The 20,600-nt window shown below is 48.6% G+C and overlaps 1 protein-coding gene and 1 long non-coding RNA gene across 3 annotated transcripts in view; one reads left to right on the forward strand and one right to left on the reverse strand.

Moving 5' to 3' along the window:
• Window positions 1-20,600, reverse strand: part of LOC308465176 — a 154,796-nt gene that overhangs the window by 51,363 nt on the left and 82,833 nt on the right. The window lies entirely within an intron of this gene.
• Window positions 1-20,600, forward strand: part of GATAD2B (GATA zinc finger domain containing 2B) — a 65,454-nt gene that overhangs the window by 11,113 nt on the left and 33,741 nt on the right. Inside the window, exon 1 of one of the 2 annotated variants that reach the window (XM_080984657.1) lies at window positions 9,070-9,323. The exons of the other annotated variant lie outside the window; for it this stretch is intronic. The gene's annotated coding sequence lies outside the window, so the exon portion shown is untranslated. Of the gene's footprint in view, window positions 1-9,069; window positions 9,324-20,600 lie in introns of those variants that run through there. 2 annotated transcript variants of the gene reach the window in all.

The raw sequence follows: 20,600 nt of genomic DNA on the forward strand, positions 1-20,600 counted from the left end.
GGGAGCTCCTGTGAGATATTTCACTTGGATGAAGGGATGCTTGCTAGGGGAGAAGGTTGGGGTGTGAAAGAGAGTTTGTCGGCCCTTAGCAAGGATTGGGGCTCGGGCCACCAGAACCTGGAGGGTTGGCGGGGGGGGGGGGAGTCAGAAGGAGGTACATGGTCCTCATCCAAGCAGGTCTCAAGCTCTAGAGAAGGGATGGGGAACCACTATACTGTTATCAGAATTCAAGGACAGAGGGTAGAACCTAGCAGAGTCCCAAGAGCCCAGACAGAGAGGCTTGGAGGGTCGTATTTGGCCCCTGGGCCTCAGGTTCCCCACCTTAGATGTCACTAAAGCTGTTGTGGCTGTTTCAACAGATGTCCTTCCAAGGTTACATAGTGAAACTAGCTACCACCCCATTTGCTGCCTAGCAACCCAAAGCCAGGTAATCCCAGATCTTACAGTCCTTGGGATATCTCATATCGGCACTGGGACAGCCTGAGAACGATGACGCATGTCCTTTCCCTAGGTCTTAGTTACTGGTGGATATTACTTGAATATTTGATAATATCCGAGCAGCCCATTTTTTTTGCAGGGGTGGGATTGTTAAAATGCCAATCCACTCTGGGACTGGGCAGCCATAAGATTGCCCAGTCTCCTAACCCAAAGGCTTTGTGAGCAACTTCCCTTCTCGGACATAAAATCCCTTCCCCCTTGCATTTTTAAGAGCTAACTGTGGTTAGCGTTAACATGTGCACCAATCTCAACACCAACCATGGTCAGTTGCAAATTTAAAGATGGAACCAGGTTTGCAAACTCTTGGTTTGAACTTAACCACAGCTAAGACGAATTGTGCCTATGGAATGCCAACCATGGCTAGCTCTGAATAGGGTAGTTGTTTTACACATGAGAGAAGAAGGGGCATTAAAAAGAGTGTGTGAGCCCAAGGGATGCTGCTTATATTCCCTAAGTACAGTTGGGTCAGCCTTGCATTAAGCACATACCTGTTAGCCAGGGGCAACAAGGAATTGTATGCAGGCAAGCGAGTCAGCTGGTGGAAGATGACTCTGGTGCTCTGCCCCTCCTCTGCACCTAGCATAGAAACCAAGGCCACATCCGCGCCAAACATTTAAAGCACTGTGATGCCACTTTAAACATTCGTGGCTTCCCCCAAAGAATTCTGGGAGCTGTAGTTTGTTAAGGGTGCCAAGAGTTGTTCGGAAACCTCTATTTCTCTCATAGAGTTACAATTCCCAGAGTTCCCTGGGGGGAAAAGGGAAATGCAGCTCTGGGAAGGGGACTCCTAACAACTCTCAGAACACGTAACAAACAACAGCTCCCAGAATCCCTTTGGGGGAAGCTGTGACTGTTTAAAGTGGTATCATACTACTTCAAATGTATGGCACAGATGCGGCCTTAAGTCACGTCCATTGGTGTCAATGGATATACTCTGTGCATGACTTAGTTGGAGACAACCCAAGAATTTTCAGCTCGGTTCCACTAGAGTGCAGGAAAGGCACAGAATATCAGCTTTTAATTTCAATTTTTTATAGCTCTTGTGGGCTTATTTACAAGGCTGGGTTAGGGGACCAGACTGTGTCGTCTACGCTCGGCCTTGGCGGTTCCAAAAGCCCTCTTTAAAAGTTTCCTGTTTTCATCCCTCAAAACTTGGCTTCTCTTCTTGAAGTTGTACACAGAGTTGCAGTGCTTTGATTCTGGCAAATCTGGAGGCCGCCTGTATGGAGACGCTGTTCAGTTACATTCTTCAGACCATCTTAAATTGTCTCAAGAAGTGGTGCAGGTAAAGATGGCTACTACATCTGTTTGCTTTAAAAAAAAAAAGATAATTGGGAAGCTTCTGCCGTTTTGTTTTGTTTTTTGTTTTTTTTGCCACAAGCAAACTCCTCGCCCGCATTCGGAATGAGGGCGGCTATAGCGCGCTTCCCAATTTTTCCTCCTTTTTGGAAGAAGAAAATCCATCTGTTCCGGATGCTGGCACTCAAAATGGTTGCCTGGAAATGGGCTCCCCCCTCCCCCCCCTCACTGAACAAGACCGAATCGATTACGTATCTCTCTTCCGCCACACGCACACACCCCTTTTCACCTCTCTCCCTGAGTCATTCTCTAACTCAGGCAAGTCTCCCATCCTAATTCAATCAGGGGCGGAGTGTGTGGGGGAGCAGACTTCACAGCGGTAAAATACTTGAGGGCCTTCTTTTTTCAATAGCTTATTGTTCAGGTTTTCTCGACCATTATGGGGAAACAAACAGCCACAAGGGGGGGCGGGAATCTGGGCATTCAAATGGGTTCTACCCAAGAGAGGTGGGAGAGAATACCTCACATTCCTATGCTTCAGAATCAAATTCTGAAGGCACCTGGGTTTGGGGCTCTTTTCTCTCCCCCCCCTCCCTTTCTTTCTTTCAGCCCAGGTGTCTGGTATACTTACCAGTTTGGCAGTATGGTTGGGTGGCAGAGCTCCACCAGTGCACAGAAAAGTCACAGAATGCCAGTTCTCCAGTTTTATTTTGATTTTTAAAAAGGGTTTCTAGGCCTTATGGCTGCAGAGGTAGACTTGATTGTTTGTGAGCAACACCAGCAGAAGCTTCAGGCTCCCACTATTCCAAAGGTGCCTGAATAAAGGTTGTATCCAACTAAGTCTTACTCAGACCCATCGATATCAATTGACTTAAACAGGGCACATTCACACCGCTGTAACAGCACTTTAAACAGTCCCCGAAGAATCCTGGGAACTGTAGTTTGTTAAGGGTGCTGAGAGTTCTTAGGAGACACCCCCCATTTCCCTCATAGAGCTACAATTCCCAGAATGCACTGTGAAGAGTGATTGATTGTTAAACCACTCTGGGAATTGTAGTTCTGGGAGCGCAAAAAGGGTCTCCAAACAACTCTTGTTACCCATAACAAACTACAGCTCCCAGGATTCTTTGGGGTAAGTCATGACTGTTTAAAACGACTTCATAGGTCTGGACATATACAGTGGTACCTCGGGTTAAGTACTTAATTCGTTCCGGAGGTGCGTTCTTAACCTGAAACTGTTCTTAACCTGAAGCACCACTTTAGCTAATGGGGCCTCCTGCTGCTGCCGCGCCGCCGGAGCAAGATTTCTGTTCTCATCGTGAAGCAAAGTTTTTAACCCGAGGTACTATTTCTGGGTTAGCGGAGTCTGTAACCTGAAGCATATGTAACCCAAGGTACCACTGTATATCAATCAATCTCCTTTACAGTGGAACCGTGGGTTACAGCGGGGATCCGTTCCAGAGGCCACAATGCAACTGAAAGTGCTGAGTCTGCGTGTGCACGATTTAGCGCTTCTGCGCATGCGCAGATACGATTTAGCGCTTATGTGCAGGCACGAACAGCGCGAACCTGGAAGTAGCCCATTCTGGTACTTCCAGGTTTGCACCGGTCTCAAGCTGAGGGTGACATAACCCGAGGCTTCACTGTATTGGCATAGAAAAAGTGCATCATATACATGGATCTTGACATATACAGGATGTGAATGTGGCCTTTGTCAAGTCCATTGATACCAATGATTCTACTCTGTATCAGATGTAGTTGGAGACAACCTGAGGATTTTTTGCTCAGTTCTACCAGAGTGCAGCAAAGTCATAGAATATCATATTTTAATTTCAATTTAAAAAGTTTCTAAACCCCAGGCCTTCAAATACAGGCTTGGACGTGTGTGTGAAATGCCTGCCTAAACCTCAGGCTTCCCCAAAGAGTGGATGCATAAGATTTTCCATCTATCAGCAGAGTAAAAAAAAAAAGGAAAGGTGAAGGACCCCTGGCAGTTAAGTCGAGTCACAGACGACTCTGGGGTTGCGGCTCTCATCTCGCTTTACAGGCCAAGGGAGCCGACGTTTGTCTGCAGAGTACCTCTTACGAATGTTTTAATAACTCCCCTCCCCCAATATCTAACAGTAGCAGCGCTAATTATATGCAAGCAAGCATGGAAACAGACATCATTTTATGCAGGTTGCAGAATTAAGGCTTCCTGAGCACAGAATTTGGATTGGCTCGGGTAAGGATTTTGGTTTGTGTTTATGCATACAGGCATGCATAACTTCAGCACAAAGTACAGTATCTGCAACCTGTTCTTAGTGCAGAGAGACGCTTTCAGGGAATGTAATTATGTAAAGTGCGCTACAACGGGAAGGTGCCCATTAAGAACACAAGAGCCCTCCTGGATCAGAACCAGTAGCCGTTCTAACCCAGAATCTGGCCTCCCATAGTGGGCAGCCAGATGCTGCTGAAAGCAGAGCAATGAAGATGATAGCTGGCTCCCATTTCCTCCTAGCCTCTGGTATTTGGAGAGAGAGTGCTTCTGATCCCAGAGGTTCCATTTAACTATCACTCCCTCTAATAGCAAACTTGGGATGCTGAGTGTTGATGGCTTTGTGGTCAATATGAAGTTACTGAGTAACTAGAGGGGAGGTATTAATATGCTTAGGGGAGGACCACAGAATGGTGAGTATCTCCTGGCAGGGGTTGGGAAATGGAAACCAAGAGGGTAGAGGATTGGAATTAGAGTGTCCTGGAAGACATCGTGGTGGGCACCTGAACAGAAGCACTCCATACTGCAACATTTTGTTGCAGCTCCAACTTATCATGGAGACTAGCCATTGGCAGAGTTCTCCATTCATTCGTCCTATCCCCATTTAAAACCAGAGACTATCACCACATCTTTTGCCAGGGAGTTCCATCAGTTAATTCCATGCTGTTAGAAGAAGCACTTTCTTTTGTCTGTCCTGAAGCTGCTAACTGATGGATTTCAGTGAGCCACTCTGAGTGTTATACAAGCTTTTCTTGAGCCCCGTCTGGAATATTTAAACCAGCCTTACAAATAAGAAAGTCTTGATGCTCACAATGGTTGTTGTGTTTGTTTTTAATAGCTGCCCTGCATTGTGTTATTAAAGGAAGGGGGGGGAGATCCAAGGTTTTAATGAGGTCTCCCTACCTGTTGCCCGGAGGAAAGTCTGACTCACCATAGGCGAGTGAGCTACTTGCAAACTTTGCATTGGTTGACTGGGATATTCTTGAAGAAATCTTTCTAAAGAGACCTTAATTTCCCTTTTTAAAAAAACAACAACAACCTCAAGCTGCATGTTTGCTATGAAACTACAGCATCCATAAATCCATGTACCTTTAAAACAGGCATGTCCAACAGGTAGATCGTGATCTACCGATAGATCACTGAACGTCTGAGGTAGATCACTGGTAGATCACTGGCTCCCCCCAAAGAAGCTCAACAACTTTGGCTCCCCTAAAAAATCTCAACTTTTGTGCCCTGCACCCCTAAAAAACGAGCCTTTGTCCTTTTCCTTCCCAAAAGAAGCTCAACAACTTTGACCTGAACCCCCCAAAAGGGGGGTAGATCACTCCCAGTTTTTAACTGTGTGAGTAGATCACAGTCTCTTGGGAGTTGGCCACCCCTGCTTTAAAAGAATGGGAATGGAGTCTGCTTTTTTCCTTCCCTGGTTTTTCCCTTTGCTTGCCCTCCCCCTTTTTCCTCACCAGAGCTTCTCCCCGCCAGCCACACCACATTCCTTCATAAACCTTAACACCTTAGAAACAGAGTGAATTATACAAATTAAATGTAATTGACTTGATTTGCATAGTTCTAAGTAGAAAATTCGGAGTGTGTGGAGTGGGAGAGTTAGGATTTCTGAGAATTCCAGTGTGAAACGGACCTGATTTGCACCCCCAAGACTAAAGTGTGGATTGGAACATAACTTTGCCCTTGCCCGAATTTTGTGATGCAATTCTCGGCTTAAAAAACAAAACTGCCAGGAATGCTTTCAAAATGCGTATATTGAGATAAAACCCATTTAGAAATGTTCCCATTGAGATGAACAATGCAAAATTTAGTGGCAAAAAGGTTATTTAAATTTGTGTTTGAACTTGTACTCTAAACATGAATTTTATTGGAGTTTTCTACAAATAAAATTTACCGATTAACGTGAAGTCTGAACTAGGCTTAAAAAAGAAGCACGTGTCCGGTAGGCCAGGACTGCAGAGAGACTGATCCATCCATCCCTAGAGGGGAATACACCCTGCCCTCTGCATAATTACCCATTAATTACCTTCCTTGTTTCTGTTGTGGGCCAGATTGGGCCACTTTTCCTAATAAGCTCAGCTTGGTTGGCGCCAGGCTGGAAATTCTACAGTAATTATCAGTTTGAATTAGGGCCACATCGTTTTAGTTAGTTAAGACTAATCATTTGAAAACATCTTTTGATCAACCAAAAAGCTCTTCCGGTTAATAAGCAGGCAGGGTGAAACCACTGCCCCACAGGCTCATAGGCAGTCTCCCTCCGAGTACCATTGATTGGGGAACCAACAGAGCCGCTCTTGGCTGTGCTAGAGGGCTTCCCACTGTTGGCATCTGGAGGGCCACAGTTGCTCTGTCTTGACCAGTAAACAGGACCCAGCATGATGAAAGGGCTGGATTCTGTGGGACTCATCAAGCAAGATACCATTTTTGGCACAGATGTTCCTGCAAACTGGGGTCATCTAGGGTGCTGTTAGCAACCTTCCCAACAGTGTCCCAAAACTGACAATTTTGCTATCATGTATGTTGATGGCTGCCATATTCCTCTACAGAGGAAAGAGAACCGGGGGGGGGGGGCAGTTTTGGTACATGGTGGCATCTTGGCCAACCATCCCTTGTCTTGGATCAGCCTTTAGCAGCAGGTATCCCTGGGGTGGACAGAAGGCAAGCTGCTCCAATAATCAGTCATGCATTCCCAGCTGGGGATGCGCAAGAAATTCAATCCAGGTTGGGTTTTCAGGCGAGCTTGCGTAATTTGCACTGTCCGAAACAACATGAGAACCAAAGGACACAGCCGTCCTCTGAAATCCACGCTTCGACGAATTTTGCAGTGCACTTCTCCAGCCTAGCAGCCCAGAAATGCAGGCATTGGGGTTAAGGCATGAATGAAAATTCATATATCATTGAAAACGCCATTTCATAATGCATTATATTAAAGGAAATTATTTGCTGGTGGGGGGACGTGTACGTTAGGCAAAATCATCATATAGTAGGCATGTCTATTAGGAGAAATTCGCACTCAGTTACTGATGAATTTTCAGGAGGACCGTTTTCTTTGAAAAATCACGAACTGATGGGGGGGCTCACAAACTGAACTGAACTCGAGAAATGAGAAATGAAATGGGACAACTTTGCCCGTCCCTACTCCCATGTTGAGGGCAGCTTGCGTTGGGGATCATGCTGGTGGGAAGGGGACTCAGCTGTTGGAGTCAGCCATGGTAGTATATGTGTTGCATTGCTACCTGCTGCAGTAGAAAGCTCCTGCCCACTTACACACACACATTTGTGCATTTGCTCGCTTGGAAACATTTACTTTGGGGTGAGCCATCGGGCGCTTTGAATGCACAGCCTCTGAGTTTGGATTAGTCTGGACATATTTGTGATTGAGCCTTGTGAGGGTGGGAGGCTGGTGGCTTATCTACCATGGATAAATTCTCTTCAACATAGAACAGATGTGGGGAACCTTTCACCTTCCAGAAGTTGCTGAACTATGACTTCCATCATCCCTCACCATTGCCCATGGGTGTAGGGGCTGGTGGGAGTTGTAGTTCAGCAATGTCCCGAAAACCTAAAGTTCCCCCACAGTTGACAGAGAAACAAGGAAAAAAGACCTGAGCAATGTGTAGGCTGAACTTTGGGTACTAAATTGAAAGCCGCCATGAATCTCAAGATGGTATGGTAAGCATGTTGCTCTGTCTTTACAACTCTATGGTGAAAGGCTGATATTCCTGGCATAATGCCATTAGAGTGCCAGCCACTTCCATTTAATACCCAAAGTGCTCCTAAGGACTGGACTGGGACTAGGCCCCTGGCTTTCCACCCTGACCAATGGCCCAGATAGACCCGGTCAATGGTAGGTTGACAAAGAGTCTGGCCAATCAGACAGGGCATGTTGATCAGATTTCCTGGTTTGTTTGCTCTGTTTGCATTTGGGCATGTGGAAGCCTTGGGGAAAGAGATGTGTCTGTCGGAGCACTCATCACTGCAATCATTCCTCCAATAGCACCTGCTGAGGGCAGGCCGCCTCGGAGCATTGGAGCCTAGCAGCAAAAATTGGTTCAGAGACCGTCAGACAGAGCGGTTTGCCCAATGGCCGAAACCTGTCTTGGAGGCGGCCCGGGAAAGTTTGAGCTGAGGAGGTTATCTTGGTTAGCATGTCTATATGGCTTTCCGGCCTACCTCGCGTGGCCTTGTAGCAAGAACCAAGAGTGTGCTGGCCTTGACACTTTTAGCACTTAGGTCGTCATAGTTGGCCTTGGGTTGGAAGATGGCATCTGCAGCTCACAGCTGACAAGGCGTTTTGCAACAGCAGATTTCGGAGGCAGGTTTTTGACCCATCATACTCAACTGAGCACCCGTGACACATCTTGTGACCAGTATACAGCTGTGAGGGGTGGGTGAGTGTGCCAAGGCTTCCCCCTTACTTGATTCGCTTTCACCCTCTCACAATATTGCGCACCTTTTTCATTTTCTTTTTTTACAATAATAGGCTGTGCATTGGTTAGACCTTCCTGTTTTTGCTTGATTCCCCTCTTCACGAGATGTTCTACCTTGGGTGCTTCAGGTCAAAGGTGCCTCCCGACGGGACATCTTTTTTAAAAAAACCAGCCAGCCAACCCACCCAGGGAACTTATTCTCAGCAGCTAAATGGTTAAAAGACCCTTGGAAGCCAATGCTTATGAATGAGAGAGGCAAAGTTTGGCCAGGTGCCAGGATACGCTTTAAGGAGTGGGGGCAACCCAGCGAGAGCGTGAGAGAGACCTGATGATGGGATCCTTGCAGCGGGGGGGGGAGGCAGGGAGGGGAAGATGGGGCGCCCGCACAAGCCACACAGCCGACTGCCTCCGATGCCACGACCAACTTAATTTTTATATTTATTTATTTTTTTCTTAAGCGATAATTCCATGTCCTGAGGTTACAAACCGGCTGCAACTGGTTTTATTTTTTTTTCTTCTTCTCTCCCCTTCCCTTCCCCTGCCCCCGCTAAGCATCATGGGTAAAAGTAAGCATCCCCCCCTTTTCTTTTGTTTAATATAACGGCACCACAGATGATTGGCAGGGACGTGCCCGTTCCACGACTGGGCTCCGGCAGGTCCCTGGAGGGGGATGGCACGCCGCGGCCGTCCATGTTCCACCGAGGGGGCTTCTGGTGAAAAAGCACCCTGGCTTTCCTCCCTACCCTCCTCACGGGCTGGCGAACCGACTCCCCCTCCATCCGTCTGTCTCTCCCCTCCTCTTGACAAGTCGGGGAGGGAGTGGGAACACGCTACCTGTAAGTATATTCCTCCCTTTTTTTCTAAAAAAAATAAATCTCTTTTTAAAATTATTATTCAAACAAAAGGTTCTTTAGGGATTAGCTAAGTCCTTTCCTCCCAAAAAATCTTTCATCGCTCTTGAACGTCGGGTTTTGTATTTTAATTTATTATTTTTTTTATTTATTTTAAAAAACACCCTTACTGTCTTGTCTAAATGCAATCATGGATTAATTCATTGATTTTTGGCTTTCGCCCTCCCTGCTTCTGTCCCCCCCCCTTTTTTTTTCACATGGCTACCGGTCTGGAGCCACAGAGGAAGAATATATTTTGTGCTGGGGGTGGCACGGGCGGCGGTGGAGGAGGCGGCAGGAAGGTGGCTTATTTCGGAGAATGTGGCAAAGGCATTCTATTGTCTCTCTGGCATGCTGATAGTTTGATCGAATACCCGAACCTTCTCTCTCTCCCCCGTCTCTCTCTCTCTCCCCCCTTTCCATCTCCACCCCCCTTCCTTTTCATGTCAGCTACAACCCCACTCTGTGAATGGAGGCAGCCAGCTGACGAGGGAGCGCGCTGGCATGGTGCCAAGGGCTGGGAGACGCGTTTGCGCGTGTGTGGAGCTTATACGGCGAGCACAAAGCAGTGGCAGGGAGGTGGAAGCGGCATGTGGGGGGGGGAGAAGAGAGAGAGAGGCCTTCCTTGCGGTCTAGGAAATCGCAGCCTATTATATAAGGGAGTCTGCGTCACTCAGGCTGACGGGAGGAGAGTCGGGGGAGAGGAGAGAGAGAGAGAGGCTGGTCTCTTAAACCTCCTTTTGTCCCCCCACCCCTCTTTTTTCATTCTGTTTACAGTGATCACCGAGTTAATGCTGATATTACACCCCCCCCCAAAAAAAAACTTCCTCTGCCCTCTCGCTGAAAGAAAGAATGAAAAAAACCTCACAGCTTCTAAGCAAACCAGTGTTCCTGGAGGATTTCTTTGCCACCTTTCCTTGCACAAGGGAGGGGGAGAGGAACTCTTACACACACATGCACTCCCCACCCCCTAAAAATAATAATTGCCCTCTCTTTCGTCTCTCTACGAACTGACCCACTAAATTCGAGAAACGAGGCATGAAAGGTTCCTGGATTCCTCCACATCCCTCTGAGTCAAAGATTTCGTTTGGTGATGTTGCTTTCGTTTGCTATCGCGGAGCGGCTTTCATCGCCTGCTTCTTAATAATGTTGTCTGCTTCGGTTTGTTTGGGGCTTCGAAAGGGATGTGCCGCTGTGGTGGGTCAGCTCCGGCATGAAGGTATCCCATGTTTATGTTTTGTTTTACTGGTGTGGGGTTTTTTTGGTTTGGTTTGGTTTTTTGCACCCTCCGCTTTGAGAAGCCGCAAAGTTGTGTTGGCCAGCAGGGGTTTCTCTGTTGGCAGGGAGAAAGGCACTCTGTACCGGCTCAGTGTATGTCTTTACGTGCTGCAAGGTTTCTGTGGCCAAGCGCTAGGTGAAAATTCACGCCCAGGAGAACTGAATTCAATGGGAACGAAGAGTTGTGAGCCTGCTCTTGCTCAAAGCCTTCCTCTCTGTCCATGGCTGAAATGAAACCCGAGCCCCTAAGAACAGGAGCGGCTAATGCCTGTTAGGACTGGCAGGGCAGAAGGCAGAGAGGCCAACCGTACCTGGAGCCAGAACGAACCAGAGGCAAAGCCAAGGGCAGGCTGTACTCCTACAGTGAACACAGTGGGGCTTCCTTTGCTGGTAGACTGCTCAGGCAGGGACAACAGTAGTGGCTGGTGCTCATTGGGACAGATGGGGTGGAAGACCAGGAGCCCAAAAGTAGGTGGTGCCAGAGATAATGAGTGGCAGAGCCAACCAGTTCAAGCTTTGTCCCCATCCCCTTCTTGCTAAGTTCTACGAGGGTCAACACTGAGACCAAGAAGCTGGCAGGCAGGGCTGCCGCCTGGACTGGTTGTTGTAAGCGGGTAGGTGGGGGCTGGCTGAGGGCAGATAGAGGTTGGTGGGGCTGTGCATGGTTTGCCCAAATGGACCACCCTCCACTGCATAAGAAGACCCCTGGATCTGTCCCTTTGGGTATTCTGTTTCCCACAGGGGCTGAGCAGGTGGCCTCTGGGAAGGCCCCAAGTGGACCATGAAGGCCATAACCCATTCCTGTACCTGTCACACACACACACAAATACACCCCCGGAACGGGTACTGGAGGTAAACTGCCTCTGAACCTAAAGGTTCCATGTAGCTATTGTGGAAAATCACCATCTGATCAGCTTACCCGCTCTGAATCTATCTCATCCTTTCTCAAAAGGATGAGGAATCTCCAAAGGACTCCCATCCAAAGGACTCCCCTCAGCCCCAGCTAGCCATGGTCAGCAGTCAATGGAGGAGTAGCCCTGGTGGATCTTCTTGCCCAGCACCCCCTTTTCCTCACAGCGGCCTGCCAGGCCCTTCTGGGAAGACCACATCTGCACATGGAGGCAGCACCTTCTGTTTGTCTATGGTCGTTGCCAAGCATTTGGAGGAATATCGCTGCTAAACCTGGTGGTTCTGCTGAGTTATCATGGCGAGCACCGATTGATGCTGAGCTTTAACACTCTATGATGCATGGAGATGGTTGGTGCTGGTAAAGTACCGAGTTAAAGCCCCTGGCTGACTGCCGGATGGAGTTGTAGCTCAGTGGCAGAGCAGGCACCTTGCATGCAAAGGGTCTCGGGTTCAATCTCCAACATCTCCAGGTAGGGGCTGGGAAAGGCACCCCTCTTGAACCCCTGAAGAGTCACTGCCAGGCGTGTAAACAGTACTGAGCTAGATGGACCAACGATCTGACTCTGTGAAAGGCAGCGTCATTTGTTTGAGGCGCTGAGATTTAAGTGAAGTCAGACCTAAAATGCATGTGCTTTCCGTATGAAAGATCCCATTTTCAGACCTCCAGTATCTCCACTTACGAATTGCAAAGACTCTATTCTGAAATCTGGAGAATAAGGTTAAACAATACTAAGCCGGGTGGGCAATAGTTTGGCTTGGTATAAGGCAGCCCCCGACAGAACTTTGTGTGCCCCCAAGGGACAACTCTATCCACTTGAGACTCCTTGTTTCAGTGGGAGTGAAAGGACTTCTCTGAATGTTGTCTGCAGTTGCTCTCCTGCCTTTCCTTTCTCTCTCCCTCCTCTCCGCTCTCCACCAGTGGGAGTTAGAGGACTGGCCTGTGCTCCCTGGCCTACAGATGGAACAGAGTTAGGTGGTCGAATCCTAAGCTGGTAGAATAGACTGTACCACTTTGGATTGCAAGCAGGGGCTACTGCTTTCAAGCATTCCCCATTCATTTATTAAAAATGAAAGGCACCTAGCATCAGAAATGACTGTATCAGAGGAAAAGTTCCAGCCCAGCCTTCCCTGGCTGTGCTTATTCCCCCTGCCATGTAAAAAGCTTTCCAAGATGTAATCCACTCCCTTCAATCTGACTTGGCACAGTCCAGGTTTTGTTTTTTTTTAGCCACCACCTTATAAACCAGGCCTGTTCTGTAGAGTAATGTGGTTAAGAACCCTAAGCTTGTAGAACAGACTGTAACGTTTTTTAGACTACAAGTCTGGCAAAGCATAGATCCCCTCCCCTGCATTTAAAGCACAAAAAGATATTCCTTGCAAGTAGAAAACAAACGCAGCAAGGAGCTTCCTTCCTGGGAAGGAAGGAGGCCAGGCTCCTTGCTGTTCTAGATTTATACTTTGGGGAAGTATAGGTGTTTGGGGCTTGGGTTGCTGTTGATGTTTGTGGCTTGGGCATTTGTCCCTCGCTTGCAGCCTGAAATGGCGCAGGGACTAAGGGGTGGTCATTAAGAAACCCCCTCCTGAACACTCCATTCTGACTCTTGCCGTCTCCGGACAAGAGAACTGCAAGAACTGATGTGAGGACCCAGGTAGAGTTAGGAGCTAAGAAGGTGAGCCGTGAGTCTGGAAGGTCCCCGATAAAAATGTTTACCCTCTGCTAGGAAGCCTTTGACTGGCCTATGGGCAAAGCTGGCTTTTGTTTAGCAAACTGCTTTCCCCTCACCTGCAATAGAAACATAACAAGAGCCTGTGGGAAATCCTCAGGCAGGACCTGAGCAATAGCAGCTCTCCCCCGCTTGCGGTTCCTAGCTGCTGATAACCAGAGGCCTCCTTCCTTCCCACGGTGGAGTGAGAACATAGCCATCATGGCTGGCAGCCACTGATAGCTGCATCCTCTGTGGATTTGTCTAAATCTCTTTTAAAGCCATCCAAGTTGGCGCCCAGCAGTACCTCTTGCAGGAGTGAATTCCATAGTTCAACTGTGCTTTGCATGGAAAAAGTAGTTCATTTCATCCCAAATCTTCCAACAGCTTCATTGGCTGTCCCCGAGTTCTAGTATTAGGAGTAAGAGGTGTATACAATGATAAATAAATATATGCAATAATTCATGGTGTAGAGAAAGTGGGTAGAAAGAAGTATTTCACTTTCTCTACACCATGCATCATTGTATATAGCTTATTATGTTTCCCCACCCCACAGGGGATAATAATGCAAGGGAAGCCCTGCTAGTTCACTTCATCCAGTGCCTGCTGTTCCCCTAAAGGCCCAACAATGCCCCCTTGCCAATGGATCCCATCCCAGCAACTAGTATTCAGGATTAGGCAGCCTCTGAACAATGCAGCTGCTGCTTACAGCCGTCAAGGCCAGTAGGTATTGATAGGCTGCTCTACTCCCGCAGTTCCTTTGGCTAATATCCATCGCCACAAACAGAGCCCAAGGAAGCTGTCCTCTAGCCCAGTAGTGGCTACTCTGAGTAACAACGACTCTCCAGGGTGTTGGGCAGAGAAAGGTCTTCCCTCTGTTACCTGATCCTCTTTAGCTGGTGATGCCTGATACTAATCCTGGCACCTTCTGTGTAAGCACACTCTCTTTGTCCTGTGACAGTGAGTTCCGTAGATTAATTCGGTGCCGCATGCAACAAGTACTTCCTTTGCGTGCTTGGAATCTGCTGCTAGTCAGTTTTGTGGGGTGACTCCCAAACCCCCCAAAATTTCTCCATCCATAGTTTTATAAACTTGGTGTGTGTGTGTGTGTGTGTGTGAGAGAGAGAGAGAGAGAGAGAGAGAGAGATTGTGTTCTTCGTCATTGTCTTTTCGTCCCTTTTCCCCAGTGTGGAATTTGCCAGCTTCACCCCTGCACACTGGGTTGAGATGTTTTCCATTGTGTGTTGGACCGCCTTAAAGGGCTGGTGTAAGGATTAATGTGGCCATACAGAGGAAAATGCTGTGGAGCCTCCCCCAAGTTCTTTCATGGATGTGAAGTGTATACTGTGTATACCTTTTGAAGCAGGATAAACTGCCCTCTGTGTGCAGCTAGGTAGTCAAATTTCATGTACTGTTCCTTTCAAATGATTTCACTTCCTTCAAATCCCAGGTAGCCAAAATTTCCCCCGTCCGTCCTCTGTTCATTTTGCTTGCTTGATCCTCCCTGCCCTACCTCTGATGTTCCTCTGGGAGAAACCATGCAGGGGTGGGAATGTCCCCAGTCTAAAACCCCAGACGGCCGCTGCCAGTCAGTGTCAGCAGTACTGAGCTAGATGATCTCAGCTGGTCTTACTTGGTACAAGGCTGCATCTTACGTTCCTATGTTATGGGGAAGGACTGTAGTTCAAGCATCTTCTCTGTATGCAGAAGGTCCCAGATTCAATTCCTGGCACCCCACAAGTAGGGCTGAGAATGTTCCATTCTGAAATCTCAGAGAGCGGCTGCAGGTCTGTGTTGACAATACTGAACTAAGTAGTCGGTATAAGGTCGTTTCCTGCATTCAACAAGCCCACTTTAATGCCGAGAGCTGTTGCAGTGTCTTGCGGGCTGAGCTGCTTTATTACAAGGGGAGCTTTCCAGCATCTTTGGATAATTTGCTTCCGACAAGCTGTAAGGAAGATGCGGGGTGGGGGTGGGAGAGCCATTTCAGTGAGCTTGCGCCGAAATGGCTCCTATGGATAACTGCGCTGGCAGCTGTTCTCTCTGCTTCCTTCGAAAACAAGAGTCCGGTTTGTCTGGGGACATCTAGGTCTCTCTCATCGCCACTTCTCCGTACGCACTTTCTGAGAACCGTTGTCTTGCTGTCGTTGGGGAACGTGATCTGTAATCCTCCCCCCCCCCCCACAACTGCAATGGATCGCGGTGGAATTTGGATCGCGGGCTCCTTGGAAGAAAGCTGTGGTTTGTTTGTAAGGCGAGCTTCTTTTCTTTCTCCTCAGTCTCCAAACTCACAAGGCACAATTGCTGCGGAGAGTATCTCTTTTTGCCAAGTTGGGTGCGGAATGAGGAAGGGGGGGGGAGTGTTGTGCCAGCATAAGCACTGGAAGGAAGGGGCAGGGTCTGAGCCAGTCTGAGAAGGGTGGCTGGGAATGGCTTGATCTTCTCGCATCTCTCCTCCCCGTCCTGCTCCTCAGACCGCCTGGCTGTCAAGTCCCGGTTTCCTTTTTTGGCGATTGTCCTTTTTATAGCATTGTATGGAAACGTTTCGTCTTGGGAGACAGCCATTTTGTGCGTGTCCTGTCTCGAAACGCATCTCTCTTTCATTTCATTTTTTTTTTTTTTTAACAGCAGTGACATCCGCTTCGCTCTCAGAGAAGCTGAGGCGGAGCAGCTTTTGATGGGGGGGGGGGGGAGAGCTGACAATATTGAGCCAGCACCGGCACCCTTTTCCCAGACCCAGAGGGTGCGGTGGGGGCAATAACCTCTGCAGGGTGGGCTCAGAGCAAGACAGAAGAAACTGTGCCAAAGGCAGGGACCACGTGCACCCGTGTGAAGATTGTGAAATTTGGAATCTCGATGATCTTGTACAGTACAGTCTGTTGTAGGCTGAAGGTAAAGCAGGATGGAGACTGTCCTGAGCAGAGAAGTATTGCAACAGCTTGTTAGCCAGCATGCTACGTAGATGGTGCTTTCCACGTAGCAGGGGCAGTGAGCCCCAGAATGCCAAATTCTGGGGACAGACAGGAGGTGCCCTGCAAGTGGGATTCCCAGGGGCAGCTGATTGGCTGCTGGGGTAAAAATAAGATGTTGCACTAGATTGGGGTGGGGAACCTTCCTCAGCCCGAGGGCCGCATTCCCTTCTGGGCAGCCCTCTGAGGGCCATGTGCCAGTGGTGGGTGGGGCCAAGGGCAAAGTGGGCGAATCAACATATGTAAATGTTACCTTTGTGCCATAGGTCAGTTTCCACACATGCTCACACGCCCTTCTCTATCCTCCATCCAGGCAAGCTAGCATCATAATCGCAGAGTTCAAGGAGAACTTCCAGGCAGGCAGAATCCTCTCTGAAAGGGGGTGCAGCAAGGCTGGTGGGATGTGTGGCCTGAGAAAAGAGGGTGTGGCTCATGGAGAGGTAAGGCCCAGGGAGATTCCCGAGGGCCAGGAGCAGAGGCCTGGAGGGCCACATTCAACCTTCCGCCACCCCGCCCCCCGCACTAGGCAGACATTTGGTCTGACCCTAGAGGGCTCTCTTTGTGTTTTCAGATGACCGGGAGTTGTCTCCATGCTCTGAGGGTGACCTTTCAGGGGGACTCTGGCTGTCCAGAGTTTGGAAACAGAAGGAAGGACTAAAGGGCCCCTTGATCTGCTTTGGCAGGGCAAAAAAAGCATCACATTTCTACAGGGTATGAAGTTTCCAGCACTGGGGATCTGCAGCTGGCAGTCCCTGGGGACAAATGCAACCCCTGGCGGAGTATTCCTGTCCTCTCATTTGCCCAGCATCAGTGAGGGATTTGGGAATGGTGGGGGTTCGATGTTGCAGGATTCTTTGGCAGCGGTAGGGTTGGCGATTGGGCCTTCTTCTCAAAGCAGCCCTCCAGAAATACTCAGTTGCCCACCTCCCTCTGGAACAAGAGATTTGTGAAACCTTGCATGTTGTTTTCCTGTAATACTTGCTGTCTTCCGGAGAATGAATAGCAAGCGAGAATAGAATCCTGGGATATCCATAGATGGGCAGACCTAGCAGATGACCATGCTGTAAGCTTGCAGTGGAGTAGTGCACGGTCTTCTCTCCAGGAAGTGGTAGCTGAAAGAGTATGTTGCTGCCTCTGGAGCGGTCAGGCTCTGGGACCAAATATTCAGATCCTCCTATGGAGCCCAACATCTTGAAAGTGCTGCAGTTCAGTGGTAGAGCATCTGCTTGGCATGCCGAAGGTCCCAGGTTCAATCCCTGGCATCTCCTGGTAGAGAACCCTCTCGGAAAACCTAAGAGAGCTGCTGCCAGTCAGTGTAGACAGTACCAAACTAGATGGACCAATTGACTGATTTGTTATAGGGCAGCTTCTTAAATCATCCTGTTATTCAGAAACATGAGGGCTGGAATCTTGGTTTATTATTGGGTAAAGGACTATAACTCACAGGGATAGTCCCAGGCAAACTCAGTCTCTAGGTAGGGCTGGGAAAAGACTCTGGTCTCAAATCCTGGGGAGCCTCTGCCCATCAGTGTAGGCAATATGGAACTAGGTGGGGAAAGAGGCAGCTTCTTGGAGTTCCTATAGAATACATTGGCTTGGGAGCAGGAAGAGGGCCTTTTCCATGGCCATGCCTAGGCTCTGGAACTTTCTTCCAAGGGAATCATGTTTCACCCAAAACATAGTCAAAACCTTCCTTTTTTAAATGCGGCATCTGACTCATAGATGGCTGTTTTGTCTTTATTTTTTATTGTTATTCAGGGTTTGATCTGCTACTCTGGTGGTATTGGGAGTGGGGGTTCGGTATTTAGTGTCTTAATGTCTCTGTAATTGATATTTCAAATTGTGCTTTGATCTTCTTATTAGCCTCCTTGAGTTTTTAAATAAGGAAAGGCAGGGTGTAAATGTGTTTAAAAGAAAGCAGAGAAATTTACCACCACCCAGAATTGCACAATTAGGGAGCACTGACAGCAGCCTTCTGGGCACGGCGTATGAAACCCCCAAGGGGAGGAGTGCGTAACATTATTTTAAGGACTCGAAAACATTTCTTCATCTTTCCAGTGAAAACTGTGGGGGGAAACACTCCTTTTTTGCTGCCCCTTAATTGAAACCCAGTAGGCCCCCAGAGGAGCAGACAGAGCAGGCAAAATTTGCTCTTGTAGTCCATCGCCAACCACAGCGAGGGTAGGAACAGGGCAGAACGATGTCTTTGTGGATCTTTTGTTGCTGACGACTCTAGCTGGAGAAGGCCTAAATGCTTGCAGTTCTTCTTTAGCAGCTAATTAAAATGAAAAACAAAATTGGAACAGGAGCCAGGAATGTCGACGGCACCCACTGTCTCCCACACAAACCTTGCCATGGGCACAGGCAGTGGGCTCCGCAAAGACCCTCCCTCCTCCTGTTGGCTGTAACAGAGCCTCATCTTCATGCACCTTGGCTGCTGGCTTTATCTGTAGGCCGAGACTCAGGATTTGAGTAGCTTTGAGTCATGTAGGAGAAGAAATCTTGAGAACATCTGGTGGTGGTGGTAGTGGCAACCCAGGACAGGGACAATTAAGAGAGTCCTGATCACCCAAAGAAGAGCGTCTGCTAAAGCCTTCATTTTTTCCATTCAAGAACTTATTAAGATCTTTTGTCTGCGGGGGTTTGGTTGGTTGGAGAAAGAAGCCACAATGAGTAATAGGGGGATCCTTAGGCTTGGGGGCTAGGCAGACAGGGGGCTGGTATCAAGACAGGCATCTGAACTGAGGTCGTCTCTACTTCCCTATCATATGCAGCAGGGATGGGAAATCAGGCCCTCCAACTTCTACTGCTCTCCATCTCCCATCATCCCCGACTGTTAGCTGTGCTGGCTGGCAATGGTCCAAGGCAGCATGCGCATTGATTACCCAGTCGTAGAGCCCACCCATGCTAGAACGCTTCTCGCAACATGGGTTAAGGCAGCTCAACACTCCATTCTACCAAAGGGAACCTTTTACCCCCTCTCCGTTGCTTGCACACCATGCAGAAATGTGGTGTGTAACCAACTGCCCTTGAATGACTTTATCGAAGAATTGGACTTGTAAAAGGAGCACTGAAGTGGCAGCAATTGGAGAAAATCATAAGAACGTGAGAGTAGCTGGATCAGGCGGGTCCAGCATCCTGTTCTCACAGTGGCCATCCAGATGCTCAGTGGGAGGCCCAAAAGTAAGGCCTGAGTGCAGCAGCAACTCTCCCCTCCTATAATTTCCAGGAACTGGCATTTCCGGCTCCAGCTGTGAAGGCACAGCATAGCTGTCATAGCTAGTAGGCACTGCTATCCTTCTCCACGAATTTGCCTAATCCTCTTAAAGCCATCCAAGGACCATCACTACCCCTTGTGGGAGTGAGTTCCATAAGTTTAAATCCACATGCCTCTCTATGCATCGGATACTTGATGGAGGTGAACAAAAGAGAGAGTGAGAAAGAGAGAAGGCCACTACCTTCATGTTGTGGTTGTGGGTTTCCAGCAGGCCTCTCTGGTCAGAAGCCCAGTACTAGGTAAAGGGCTAGATAGACCTTTCAGTCTGAGCCCAAGGGTGGGGAACTTCAGGCCCAAATGTGGCCCTCCACACCTCTCTCTCTGGCCCTTGGGGCTCTCCCTAGACCACCCCCCTCCCCATGCCATAACTTTTTTTTTTCCTGGCTGGAATGTACCCTTAGCCTGTGATCATGTCTTGTGCCTTGCCCTGCATGGAGGACAGAGAGGCTTGTGTGTGGAAGCCCCTGTCCTTTGCATGGCTGGAACATTGCCCACTACGGAACTCTTCAACCTCGAGTCCTCAGATGCTGTTCAGCTTCAACACCCACAATCCACCACCAGCTTAGGCAATGGTCAGGGGTGATGGAAGTTGTAGTCCAACAGTATCGGGGGAGCCAGGGTTTGAAAACACTGGCCTAATCTATACATCCATTGCTTCACCCACTTTTACCTCTGGCTGTCCCTGCCGCTGGCATGCGGCCCCCAAAAGATGGGTCACGAGTGAATGTGGACCTCAAGCTGAACAAAATTCTCCACTCCGGTCTGACCTATAAGGCAGTTCCTATCCTCTTGCAATCAATGGGTCTCTCAGAGCACAGTCTGAGTGTGTGTGTGTGTGTGTGTGTGTGTGTGTGTGTGTGTAGCTTGAAACAGAACCAGATAAACGGCATGCCAAAGCCCTTTGGGTGAGATGCTGTCCAGCCTCCTACATGCCAGCCACGTGGCCTCTCCTCATTCCCAGAAGCTTTGCAGGCCACAAATCTATCTGTACGGATAAATCTGACTTACTTGATTTCTCTCAGATTGCTGTGACTCCAGGCCTTCGTCGGATCAGCTGGCTGTCCCTTGGGTTTTGTTCCAACATTCT

This window comes from Podarcis pityusensis (assembly GCF_964106645.2).
Source record: "Podarcis pityusensis genome assembly, chromosome: 16".
Classification (NCBI taxonomy): Eukaryota; Metazoa; Chordata; class Lepidosauria; order Squamata; family Lacertidae; genus Podarcis; species Podarcis pityusensis.